This window comes from Panthera onca, chromosome D3 (genome assembly GCF_046562875.1).
Source record: "Panthera onca isolate mPanOnc1 chromosome D3, mPanOnc1 haplotype 2, whole genome shotgun sequence".
NCBI lineage: Eukaryota > Metazoa > Chordata > Mammalia > Carnivora > Felidae > Panthera > Panthera onca.
Genome location: NC_138350.1, coordinates 31,995,161 through 32,008,841, shown reverse-complemented (window position 1 = coordinate 32,008,841; position 13,681 = coordinate 31,995,161). Strand labels below are relative to the sequence as shown.

General features: G+C 42.9%; 1 protein-coding gene across 18 annotated transcripts in view; it reads right to left on the bottom strand.

The window, feature by feature from the left end:
• MPPE1 (metallophosphoesterase 1) overlaps nucleotides 1–13,681 on the bottom strand; it is a 55,645-nt gene that overhangs the window by 21,275 nt on the left and 20,689 nt on the right. For 12 of the 18 annotated variants that reach the window (XM_078435438.2, XM_078435433.2, XM_078435434.2 and 9 more), the window contains one exon: nucleotides 501–583. The exons of 1 other annotated variant lie outside the window; for it this stretch is intronic. The gene's annotated coding sequence lies outside the window, so the exon portion shown is untranslated. Of the gene's footprint in view, nucleotides 1–500; nucleotides 584–1,468; nucleotides 1,526–6,973; nucleotides 7,319–13,681 lie in introns of those variants that run through there. 5 more of the 18 variants (XM_060613221.2, XM_078435442.1, XM_078435443.1 and 2 more) reach the window with 2 other exon arrangements.

Below are 13,681 nucleotides of genomic sequence, written 5' to 3'. Positions count from 1 at the left end.
GAAGAATAATGTGAATGTACTAAACATCACCGAACTGTACACTTTACAACGGTTAAAATGGTTAAGTTTTATGTTATGCAGGTTTTGCCACAATTTTCTTTAAAAAGGAAGCAGCACACAAACACAAAACACACACACAAGACCCTACAGCTAACAATGTCCTATAGCAAAGGCTTCCTTTTGGATCTAAATCCACTACTTTTATATTTAAATTTTTTTTAATGTTTATCTGTTTTTGAGAGAGACCGAGTGCAAGCAGGGGCGGGGCAGAGAGAGAGAGGGAAACCGAATCTGAAGCAGGCTCCGAATCTGAATCTGTGCTGGCAGCTCAAAGCCGGATGCAGTGCTCAAACCCACAAACCACGAGATCATGACCTGAGCTGAATGGGACGCTTAACCGACTGAACCACCCAGGCACCCCATAAAGCCACTACTTTTATATTTAAAAAGAAGTCTTGGGAGTCTGTGTTCAAGGGAATATCACTAAGTCACCTTCTCACCTTTTAAAGGATACAACTGGTGGATGAGACTGGTATGAAGGCTCTAAGTTGGTTTGTGTTCCCCCAAATCAGAGCACCTTTACCTGAAATAAAACAAAATGTGTGTGTTACTGAAGAATCTTTCATTTGTTTAGCTATTTAATTAAAGTGGAAGATGCATCAATTCCCAGAGGGCAGTGACTGCTGCCCTGTGGCACAAGGAGAAGGAAGCTGATTGGTCGTTACAACACAAAAATAACCTGAAAACCACACACTAAACAGAAATGACTGACATGTTATTGTTCTAGAATAGCTCTTTTAAATTATAGCATAAAATATTAAGATTGCTCTATATTATTACAACATTGTTCTATATTGTTCATATTGCAACATTGTTCTACATTGCCCAACACATAAGAACAGTAGCTGCAATCCATAACTGGGAACAAAATATTTTATCCGTTGACTGACTTTTAACTTCAAAGCTATCATTAAATATCTAAATTCCCTCCACCCAAAAACAACATTAAAACATGTTTAACATGCACTGACCTGTAGTTTTTTTCTCTTACTTGCCCATTATCTTAAGCATATTACCACAGTGTCATCAATGGCTATTTGCATGTTAAATGTTCCATCTTAAATGGTATTTTTTAATAAGACGTATTTTTTTTGTCAGTCTACATAGGTAAACTAGAGAGAGGCCTCTACGATGTAATACAGGGGCCTTAAGTAATCGTGATACGCCAGCAAAGAATGACTAATTCCCAGAATACCGTTTTTTCAATAGGCTAACTTGCAATGCTAAAAAGGCAAGGAGGTTCCAGTTTGCAGTTAACAAGAAATAGCAATTAACCTAGAAGCCTAAATATTATATAACACGGTCATAAGAATTCCTGGAAAATCTTGCTTGCTGTGGGCGGAGAGCAACAAGGGAGGCGGATCAGAAAGCAAAGGCTTCCGGGCAAGCCGGACCCCCATCACTTCACCTGTCCTGGAGCCTGCCGACCATCCCCGCCAGCTTCCAGTTTCCGCGCGGATGGCCCTGGAACCCCGCCCCACCGGCCTCGGGCGGGCGGGGAAACGCACAGTCGCCATGGAGAGGCCCGCCCTAGCCCCGCCCCTGGCACGCCCCCAGCCGCACTCCCGCCCGGGGCCGGCGTTCTGGAACGCTGGCTCCCGGCACTCTTCGGGCGGTGCGGACAGACCAGCTGGTAGCGCCTCGGCCCTGCGGCTCACGGCGTTCCTAAACAGTCGGTGCAAAGAAGCAAAACCCAACACTTGGTCGCATCTTCCGCAACGACTCGGTCCTTTGCGCCATCCTTAATGTCTTCTAGACTTTTCTCTCCCCGTGAGTCCTTAGTGCTGCAGCTTCCCTGGAACCCCCAGAACAACCTCCGGGAAGGCGAGGGGCGCGCGGCGGCCACGAAGTCTTTGGCGCACCGAGCGCCCGTGAGGGGAGGAGGGGTGCGCCGGCCGTTGCGGGTCAGGGCGGCCCTGCGGCGGCCCCGGTGCCTCGCTCGTGGGTCGGGGCGGCCCCGGTCTCGCTTCCGGTCTGCACGGCTGCGGCTCGAGGCGGGCTCCGCGCCCCGGGCGCCGGGGAGCTGCCTGCGGCGGGAAGCCGAGCCGCCGGACCTCCGCGCGGCGTCGATGGGTGGCGCTGTGATTGCTCGCTCCCTCCTCCTGCCCCGCTGGACCGCGCTCCGGAGACCCACGCTGGGTCTCCCTCACCGTCGTCTTCTCCAGGGCCTGGCAAAGTGCCTTCAGGGAGTGTGTGATGAATAAATGAGGCCTTCAGAGCGACTGTTGGGGACTTAGTTTTCATTTCTTTTCAAACTAATGTTAATAACAGTGTAGCATGGCATGGTCTACTTTTCAAAGGGCCTTCACATCCATTACTTCAAATAATCCTCAGAATAAGCTTGTAAATTAAGAGCAAGAACCATTACCCCACGTTACAAGAAGTAAAACTGAAGCTCGAAGCAATAACACACAGGGTCTCCCAACCAACGAATTCTAGTATATTTTTGCTAACTGAGTATACTTAATGTGCAGAGATATAATAGAAATCGTATAGAAAGCAACCAGCTAGGGGCGCCTGGGTGGCTCAGTCGGTTACGTGTCCGACTTCAGCTCAGGTCATGATCTCGCGGTCCGTGAGTTTGAGCCCCATGTCGGGCTCTGTGCTGACAGCTCAGAGCCTGGAGCCTGTTTCAGCTTCTGTGTCTCCCTCTCTCTCTGACCCTCCCCCGTTCGTGCTGTGTCTCTCTCTGTCTCAAAAATAAATAAACGTTAAAAATTAAAAAAAAAAAAAAGCAACCAGCTAAATGCCTGCTATCTGGTAAGTAAGCAGTAAATGGAAACATTATTATTGATTAAGAATATTGTAATATTTTCTTTAAAAAAATTTGTTAACATTTATTTATTTTTGAGAGAGAGAGAGTATGAGCAGAGGAGGGGCAGAGAGAGAGAGAGAGGGAGACACAGAACTCGAAGCAGGCTCCAGGCTCTGAGCTGTCAGCGCAGAGCCGGATGCGGGGCTGGAACCCACGAATTGCGAGATCATGACCTGAGCCGAAGTTGGACACTTAACGACTGAGCCACCCAGTTGCCCCTGAATATTGTAATATTTTCAAATACCTCCTGGTTAACAATTTTACCATCACAACTTGCCACCATATGCACACCGACATGATGCAACAGAAGTATGCATCATCTCTAAAGTATTCTCACTAACTAGAAAAAAAAAAAGTAAATATATCCAGTAAAGCCTATAACTAACTCCAAGCTTAAAGAAATATAGGGCCAAACGAACAGGTTAAATGACACCACCAGGAAGCAATTCCCTGGATCCGGAATGTGGAATTTTTACAGCCCAAATGGCCTACCTTCTTTATTCAACAAATAAACAGCATCAGGGGAAAAAAAAAAAAAAAAAGGAGAGAGGAGGGGAGGGAAATTTGTTATAAAGCAGGCTTGAGAGACACATTGAGCCAAAGGCAAGTATGTGGGTCTTGTTTGGGTCAGAATTAGGACAAACTAGCTTTCAAAAAAAAGAATTAAAGATTGGGAAACTTGTACGTGGAATGGATGTGCAAAGAATTGTTGGTGATTTTGCTGTGATAATGCTATTGTGGTTAATTTTTTTTTTAAGGTTAGAGAAACTAAAGTACAGCCAAATTATAAGATTTCTGGAATTTGCTTTAATATTGCAGGAAATTAAAAAACAAACGGAAGTAGGAGAAGAAACAACATTGGCAAAATGTTGGTAATGTTGAAGCAAGAAGAGGGGTGCATGGCATAGTGGGTAGAAGAACAATGGCCCCCCAGAGACTTTCACATCCCAATCTCCGGACCTGTGACTATGTTACCTTGCATGGGAAAAGGGACTTTGCAAGTGTGATTAAGGTTAAGGACTCTGAGGTGAGAAGTTCGCCTGGGTTATCCAGTCTAATCAGTGGGTCCTTCCCTATGGAAGGACAGCTGTGTCAGTTAGGGGAGGTAACACAGGAGTATGTCAGTCCTATAACAAAACACAAAATACTGAGTGGCTTATCAACAACACAAATGTATTTCTCAAACTTGTGGATGCTGGAAATATAAGACTGAGGTACCAGTATGGTTGCTGAAAATTGGGAGCCACCTTCCTGGTTCATCACTGGCACCTTCTCACTGTGCCCTCACATGGTAGAAGGGGTGAGGGAGCCCCAGGAAGTCTCTTCTATAAGAACACTGATCCCATTCATGAAGCCTCCACCCTCAGGACTGGACACCTCCCCAAAGCCTCACCTCTAAACACCATCACCACGGTCATTAGGATTTCAACATGTGAATTTTGGAGGGACACAAACATTCAGTGCATAGCAGACGGTCAGAGAGATGCAGCCTAACAAGGACTCCACCTGCTGTTAGTGATGTTGAAGATGGAGGAAGGAAGGGGCCACAAGCCAAGGAATGTGGGCACATAGCCCCCTAGAAGCTGTAAAAGGCAAGGAAATGGATTCGTTCATAGAACCACCTTGATTAGCCCAGTGAGACTTCATTTGGACCACTGACCTACAGAACAATAACAAGTTTGTGTAGCCTTAAGTCACTAAATTCATAGTGATTTGTTACAGCAGCAATAGAAAACCAATATAAGCATTCATTATATTTCTCTCCACTCTTGTGTATGGTTAAAATTTTTTGTAATGTTTGCTAAGTCCAAAAAACATAGACCTAACTATGAAATACATTTTAAAAGTACTTCATGGGGTGCACGGGTGGCTCAGTCAGTTAAGCATCTGACTCTTGATTTTGCCTCAAGTCATGATCTTGGAAGCATCTGAGGAAGCATCTGAGGGGAGGGTGGCTGGAGTGGAGGCTGCAGAGGCAGGCCCGGGACATACGGGTAGGACAGATGTGCCAAGGTGTCTGGTGTTATTTGGCAGCCGGGTGTTTTTCTTCAGTGCCATGATTTGGGACCCCCATGGACAAGGTAGCGAATGGTATGAGGTAGGCAGGAGTGTAGAGCGAGCAGAAGGGCTCGGGGACTTACCTTAGGGAAGCAGGATTAGGGAAAGTACACAGGGAATAATTGTCATGGGGTACCTCTGGGTCTGGTCTATGGATGAGGATGGGCCCCATGGGGTACGTGTGTGGGGTGCAGCCTTGGGACAGCTGGGTTCAGGTGGCAGCCAGGTGGGTCTCACCCCTGTAGCTAAAGCTTCCACAAGGAGGGACTCTATGGTCACTTCCAACCAGAGGCCACGGTTTTGTGACTGTCCTGTGTTCTCTGGGTTAAGAGAGCTCTTCTGGGCAAGAAGCAGGAAAGATGGCAGGGGGTAAGGGACAAGGTCATCCTCAACGAGAATGATCAGCTCACAGTTGTGAGACTGAGCCCCATGTTGGGCGCCATGCATTGACAGTACAGAGTCTGCTTGGGATTCTCTCTCCCTCTCTCTCTGCCCCTCCTCTGCTCATCCTCTCTCTCTGTCTCCTTCTCAAAATAAATAAATAAACTTAAAAAAATAAAAGTACTTCATTTATACCTGAAGCATAACAGAATCCGACTTAACAAAATTATTATGATGCATTTTAATTTGAAAAAGAATTATATGATATGTCCTTTTAAAAAGTATCATTAAAAGTATAATTAATATGTGAAGGGATGGAAAAGCATTTATCATACAAATGGAAGTGACAAGAAAGCCAGGGTAGCAATACTTATTATCAGACAAAATAGACTTTAAAACAAAGACTGTAACAAGAGACAAAGAAGGACACTATATAATCATAAAGAGAACAGTTCAACAAGAAGATGTAATAATTATAAGTATTTATGCTCTCAACGTGGAAGCAACCCAATACATAAAGCAGCTAGTAACAAACATAAAGGAAGTAATTGATAGTAATACAATAATAGTACCGGAATTTAATACCCCACTTACATCAATGGATAGATTATCCAAACACAAAATCAACAAGGAAACAGTGGCATTGAATGACACAATGGACCAGATGGATCTAACAGATATATTCAGAACATCCCATCCTAAAACAGCAGATAACACATTCTTTTCAAGAACACATGATACATTCTCCAGAACAGATCACATGTTAAGTCACAAAACAAGTCTTAACAAATTCAAAAAGATTGAAGTCATACCATGCATCTTTTCCAGGCACAATGCTATGAAACTAGAAATCGACCACAAGAAAAAATGTGGAAAGACCACAAATATATGGAGGCTAAATAACATGCTATTAAACAATGAATGAGTCAACCAAGAAATAAAAGAAATCAAACAATATATGGAGACAAATGAAAATGAAAACACGATGGTCCAAAATCTTTGGGCTGCAGCAAAAGCTTTTTAAGAGAGAAGATTATAGCAATGCAGACCTACCTCAAGAAGCAAGAAAAATCTCAAACAACCTAACCTTGTATCTAGCAGGGCTAGAAAAAGAAGAAAAACAAAAACAAAACCAGTAGAAGAAAGGAAATAATAGATTAGAACAGAAAGTTAGCAGAAACTAAAAAACAATAGGACAGATTGTTCCACATAGAACAATAGAACAGATGAAACCAGGAGCTGCTTCTTTGAAAAGATCAACAAATTGATAACCTTTAACCAGACTCAGAAAGAAAGAAAGAAAGAAAGAAAGAAAGAAAGAAAGAAAAGAAGACTCAAATAAAATCAGGAATGAAAGAGGAGAAATAACAACTGACATCACAGAAATACAAAGGATTATAAAAGAACATTATGATAAATTATATGCCAACAACTTGGACAACCTAGAAGAAATAGGTAAATTCCTAGAAGCATATACACTCCCAAAAGTAAATCAGGAAGAAAGTGAAAATGTGAATAGATCAATTACCAGCAAAGAAATTGAATCAGTAATCAAAAAATTCCCAACAAACCAAAGTCCAGGACCAGACAGCCTCAGGGACATAGTTGAGCAATCATTCTGGCACTTTAACCATAATTGCCCTATAGAAAAATATTTACCTGCATCCTGTGCATGAACACCTTGGAGAAAAGTGAAACACATGAAGCAGAAACTCCAGAGTATCCAGCTATTTGCATTCTTGCCTTCGTTCACCCATGCAATGCAACAGACATGCATTGAGCCTTTCTGTTCCCAGGGGCTAAATTTTCACAGATTATTCTAGGGATTGTGCTGTGAGATAGCGATGAAGCTGAGGGGAGAGACAGTATGAATCCTGACATTCAGCAGAAGGACTTTTGTGTATTTGCTTTCTATAGCTGGGTAACAAGTTACCACAAACTGAGCAGTCTACAACATTCTGCTTCGAGTCTTCCTCCAGTTCATGGTTGCTGGGAGAATTCAGCTCCATGTGATTATAGGACTAAGCTCTCAGCTCCCAGGACCTCTCGCTGTGCCTGCCCCATGGCACTTCCCACAGCATGGCAGTTGCTTCAAGGCCAACCAGAGAGCATCTGCTGCTGTTGGTTCAAATCTATCTGACTTCTTCTGTTTCTTCTCTAGACCTAAAGGAGTCCCATGATAAATCAGGCCCACCTAAAATAATCTCTCTTTTGATTGACTTAATGTCAACTTGTTAGGGACCTTAAATACCTTTACACTTCACTGTTACCATATATCACACCCTACTCACAGGAGTGGTAGTCTGCCACATTCGTAGGTCCCACCTTCACTCAAAGGGAAGATTCAACAGGATGTATACACTGGGAGTCATGTTGGGGGACAATGTAGTGTTCTATCTGCCCTACATGATATTCTACCCTCATTTCAAGAGAAGAGCCAAAGTCCAGAGAGTCCCAGGATATCTGACAGAGCAGACTCCTGACTCGGCTATACACAGTACTGAACTCTATAGACAATCACCAGAAAAATTTAAAAAAAGGCACCAAAACCAAGCTGTGAAGGGCTGGGGGAGGAGGAGGGAGGGAGAGGGGGAGATACAAGTATGCAAACAGCAAAAAAGCAGATCGAACACAAAAGCAGAATGAGAGCTCACTAACAATTTTATAAATGAGAGAATTGTTTTCATGTAAATTACTATTCTCAGTTTATCTGGTTTATCAATCTTGATTTGACACATTGAGTTCTTGCTCAAGATGGCAAAAGAGCTTAAAGGAGCCATTTCCTACCTCGGTTATCCATTTGCAACTTAGATTTGGTTCTTTGACCATTGCGATTTTTTTCTTAAGGTAAACATCCTTTGGGGGATGGAAACATTTTCCCTTCCTGTACTGTAGGTTCTTTAACTGGTCGAATCAAACTGATAAGAACAGATTAACAGGTAAAAACAAACAAATTTCAGGGCGCCTGGCTGGCTCAGTCAGTAGAACATGTGACTCTTGATCCAGAGTCATGGGTTCAGGCCCCACACTAGACATGGAGCCTACTTACACACACACACACACACACACACACACACACACTTTTTACTATTAAATAACAAAAATTCAACTGAGGAAATTTTAAAGATCTAATTGGCTTTATTCATGAATTCATGAATCACCAACAGCCCATCTAGCAAGGAGAGGAGAGCTCCAAAGGGCTACAGAAAGGGAAAGTTTTTAAAGGCAGGACAAATAAGTCATAAACAGGAAAAAAAATTATTTCAAGTGAGGTCACCTTCATTTGGGGACAAAAGGGTCTTATTAGGTGGGGTACTTCATCTTTCTTTGGGGGCAGAGAGGGCCTATGTGCCACATTACCTTATTGATGCTGACCACAAAATTCCTGACTGCTCAGTTAAGACTACATTTCTGGTGAAGGTTGCAGCCACAATTAGATTAGGTATTAAGCCCTGGTTTGGTGACATGGCCTAGCACAAGTGACTCCATTTTGGGCTTGTGGTTTCTTTTTAACAGTATTTACAAGAGCCCCATAAAAATATAAGATCCAGGGGCACCTGGGTGGCTCAATCAGTTAAGCATCTGACTCTTGATCTCAGCTCGGGTCTTGATTTCAGAGTCGTCAGTCAGTTCAAGCTCCATGTTGGGCTCCGTGCTGGGCATGAAGCCTACTCAAAAAAACAAACAAACAAACAAAAAACATACATATATATATGTATATACATACATGGCTCAGTCGGTTAAGCGGCCATGTGTCGGTTAAGCGGCCATGTGTCGGTTAAGCGGCCGACTTCGGCTCAGGTCATGATCTCATGGTCCGTGAGTTCAAGCCCCGCGTCGGGCTCTGTGCTGACAGTTCAGAGCCTGGAGCCTGCTTCAAATTTTCTCTCTTCCTGTCTCTCTGTCCCTCCCCTGCTCATTCTCTGCCTCTTTGTTTCCCTCTCAAAAATAAATAAACATTAAAAAAAAAAAAAAAAAGAGGAAACCTGAAACAGCATTGAGTTTCCCCTATGGAAGGAACATCATCAAAAAATAGGAAGGTCATCCATCCAATAACAGTAAATGCAAGAAGCCCACGAATAGACCTGAAGGGTTAGAACAATCCTTCCTTCTCCACAGGGATAAAGATAAGACCCTCCATGGGGTGGAAACTCCTAGGATGCAATAAGAATTTTGCAGGACAAGGACAAGAGAAATGTGGAAAAGAGAAAGGACAGAGAAAAGAAGGAAAAGAGAAATTTCAGTAGGCAAGCTTGCATATTTTAACATACTCATGAAAAACAGAAGGCATTGTTAAGTGAACTGGCAAAAGCGCTCCTTTTGGATACCGAGGAGAAGTAAATTCACGTAAGAATGTGCATTAGAAAAGAATCATGGTTGGGGAGCCTGGGTGGCTTAGTCCATTAAGTGACGGACTCTTGATTTAGGCTCAGGTCATGATCTCACCGTTTGTGAGTTCGAGCCCTGCATCGGGCTCTGTGCTGACAGTGCGGAGCCTGCTTGGGATTCTCTCTCTCCCCTCTCTCTCTGCTCCTACCCCACTTGTCCTCTCTCTCTCAAAATAGATAAACTTAAAAAAAATTTTTTTAAAGAATCATGGTTGAAAACTATCAAAGTTATCATCAGAAGAAAATTGGGCAAGAAGTAGAGTAACATCCCTACAGACAACAAAAGCCACAAAGACATGCCCACGAAACACACCCGAGCCAGAGCCTCTGATTTCAAAACAAGCTAACGGCATCACGAGAATGAAGGAAGACTAAATCAGGACTAGGGAAACTCAGAAAGGAAGTAACAACTCAGGAAAGAATTGGAAATAAGAGAAGAAAAATGAAGAAATAGAAACTAAAAGGACCATGAAAGGAAATCAACAATGATCTTAGAATCAAAAAGAAATGGAGGAAAGGTAAAATGAGCTTCAAAGAATATGACAGATATGGAGGACAGGCAAGAATATCTTACAGATAACAGGAGTCCCTAAAGATGAAAAGTAATAGCAGAGAACAATTCTAAAACCTGTAATTCAAGAAGGTTTTTCTGAAATAAAAAATGCACATATTCGAAGCATATTGAAAGCACTCCCTATGTACCTGAGAATATTAATTCAGAATGTTCAGCATTAAGACACATTCCAGTAAGATGATGAGATTTTTAAACAAAAATGCTAAGAAAATATATTTGGGCATCTAGGCAAAAAGTGATTTATGAGGGAAAAATATTGATATTGTAGGAACTAGGGCAGGCCACCCCAAGATGGGCTACTTTGGCACGAAGATTATTGTGAGTCGAAAAAGCAATCAAAACCCAGCAGATACATAAAAAAAAGCTCTTTACTTCCCCCACAAGTGCCTAAAAAGAATTCGAGGACCTGTTCTGGGAAGGGAGCTATCACCACAGATCACCACATTATACTACCAGGTGTGGTTGACAAGAAGGAGCCTAGCAAGACCTGTTGACCAAAGTCCTCTATGTCCCATGTGTCCGAGTGGCTCAGCAAACATTTATTTACCAAGCATTTACTCTTTTTCATTATTCCTGAGGATTGTATGTCTTCCCGTGAAGTCCCGGACCCCTACCCCCTTGAGGGACACATGCACGCCTCATTCTGAGTGTCTTTGGAATCTCCGTGTTTCTGTGGATTCCCCGTTAAGTACACTGTTACATTTGATTCTCCCCTGTGGGTCTGCCCCATGTCAATTTGATTCTTAGTCCAGCTAGAAAGACCTTGAAGGGGACAGGAGTTCTTGCTCCCTGACAAAATTATCGTCCGACTTTGACAGGAGAAAACAGAGTATACCTACTCTGATTTCATGAGGAAAGAAAATGTGACCAAGGATTTTTATATGCAGCAAAATGGAATTTCAAGTGTTAGAGTCATAGACAACTGTTATCAACATGCAAGAATTCAGAGAATTGAGTTCCCATGATTTCTTCCAGAAAACAAGCTTTGGACAATTGAAGGGACGAGGAGAGACATTGATGTAAAAGCATTGATGGTGAACATCGGAGATACAGTTCCTTTTGAACTCAGACCAAGTTCTGGTTAAAAGAGAGAGTATGGTATGTAATAGCTATGCACCCTGACAAAATAGATGTAGAACAACTTTTTTTTTTTTAATAGAAGAATGGAGAGCACAATGCAAAAACAAATTGCTGTTTTCAGTAAGCGTATTGCTAACAATGGTATTTATGGTGTTACTCTAACAGTTTTGCATGTATAACAGGGGATAAGGCAACTTAATAATTGTGGGATATTCTAATCTATTAGGCCCTGTGCCCCTTACACCAGGACTCTTGGCATGGAAGAAAGGAGATACAGACAGGGGTATGCTGAAGCCATGTGCGCTGTTCCCAAATCCACAAGCAGTGACATCACACTGGTAACATCACTTGGAATCAGCCATGCTGGGGGTGTGTACCCCACTGTCAGGGAGGAAGAATATCCTGCCCCCTTCAAGGTCTCTCTAGCTGGACTAAGAATCAAATTGACATGAGACAGGTTAACAGAAGAAAGTCAAACTTAATGCCGTATGTTCCGGGAATCCACACAGACATGGAAATTCCAAATGAGGTATATATGTCATCCTGAACTAAGAAGAAAGCGGTAAGGGTCTGGGACTTCAGAGGGAAGGCATGCAATTCACATGTCTTTGCCTCACCATACACGTGGGTCACTCAGATAAAGTTTATCTCTGGTAAGAATTCTTATTCTTGGAAAGAGCCCCAATTGAGATTCTTCTACATAGTTAAGGGAGGAGCAAAAGTTTCTCTTGAGCCCACAGGGTCTCCATCACCTTCAGCCCAAGATAGTCCACAGGCGAAAGGGATACATTTGGGGAAACCTGCCCCAACCTCTTCGCTATGGAAACTTGTGAAGGAGACCAGAACATGCCACTTTGGCATAATGATTATTTTTACCTTGAAGGCACTGAGAAACAACAAACACGGCAAGAGTCTACACCACCACACCCCATCTGACTAAAAGCAGGGCATACCTTTCACTTCCATTCATAATGGAAATTTCCATTTTTAAAGACGTCCCCTTCTCCTGTACTGGAAAACAAGTCACCTGAGACTGCCCAACAAATCTTACTAATATATACTTCTCCTAGTCACCTTCCCACAATTTACCAAATCCCCAGTTTGCTTTGTCTAGCATCCACCCCACAATTATCATCCTTTTTTAAAATGACATACAAGCCCCAGGCCTAACTGCTTCTCCAAGTTTTTACTTCTTTTCTGAGAAGGCGCTGTGTGCCTGCAAAATAAACTTTTCCTGTTACTCTGTCTCATAGCTTTAAATCACAGGCCCCACTCACCGAACCTCAGAGAATAGAGGAAAAGATGGTTGTTTTTTGGTTTTTCGGTTTTTGGTTTTTTTCTTTTTTTTGTTTTTTGTTTTTGTTTTTGTTTTTTTTTTACTCCACTAGAGTTTTGACTATCACAAAGGACAGGTGGGACACCTCAATCATTTTAGAGGTTGTAGCTGAGAACTCAGGATGTCTGACAAAGCTGGCAAAAAGTAAAAATTCATACCAAGTCAGCCTCACAGATTTCTGATCAAATGAGGACAGCAAGAGCCTCTCTTTATCTATATTTGGATTTGCAGGAGGAAACACTTGGAAGAACCAGTTCTTTGGGTATTACTCTTGGGTGACTCTTGGTTTTGAGAACTCTTTGGTTATTGATCCTTGCTCTCCCAAGGACAGCCATTGCTTTCCTTATTGTCCATTTCGTGTCAGGCTGTCAGACCTGCATCTGCAAACAGCCAACCTTCAGGTTGGGGAACCCCAAGAACTTGTAGTTGACCATACAGAGATGTGGGCTGCACTCCACTGTTGCTGATATCCTACTGACTATTGCCAGAGATCAGGAAGCTCACTTAAGTCTTTCTTTCTTTCTTTTTTAATTTTTTAAAATGTTTATTTATTTTTGAGAGAGACAGAGCATGAGCAGGGGAGGGGCAGAGAGAGAGGGAGACACAGAATCCGAAGCAGTCTCCAGGCTCTGAGCTGTCAGCACGAGCCCGACGTGGGGCTCAAACCCATGAACCCCACGTGAGATCATGACCTGAGCCGAAGTCGGAAACGTAACCAACTGAGCCACCCAAGCGCCCCAAGTCTTTCTTTCTTCTGGCTGCCTTTGGGAGTAGCTCTAGATCATGGTAGCTGCGTCTTTTGCACCCACTTTGGAAATCCTCTTGGGTCCCTGGTTAGGCTATAAAGAGGCATAATTATTGACTTTGGTTTTGAGTCATATTTGTAATAGGTATACCTTTGGAAAGAAACAAAGTGGGAGGGTCAATACTGCCAGGAAAATTCAACGTTTGTCTTCACCAAACCTGATAATAATATATTTGAAAGGATT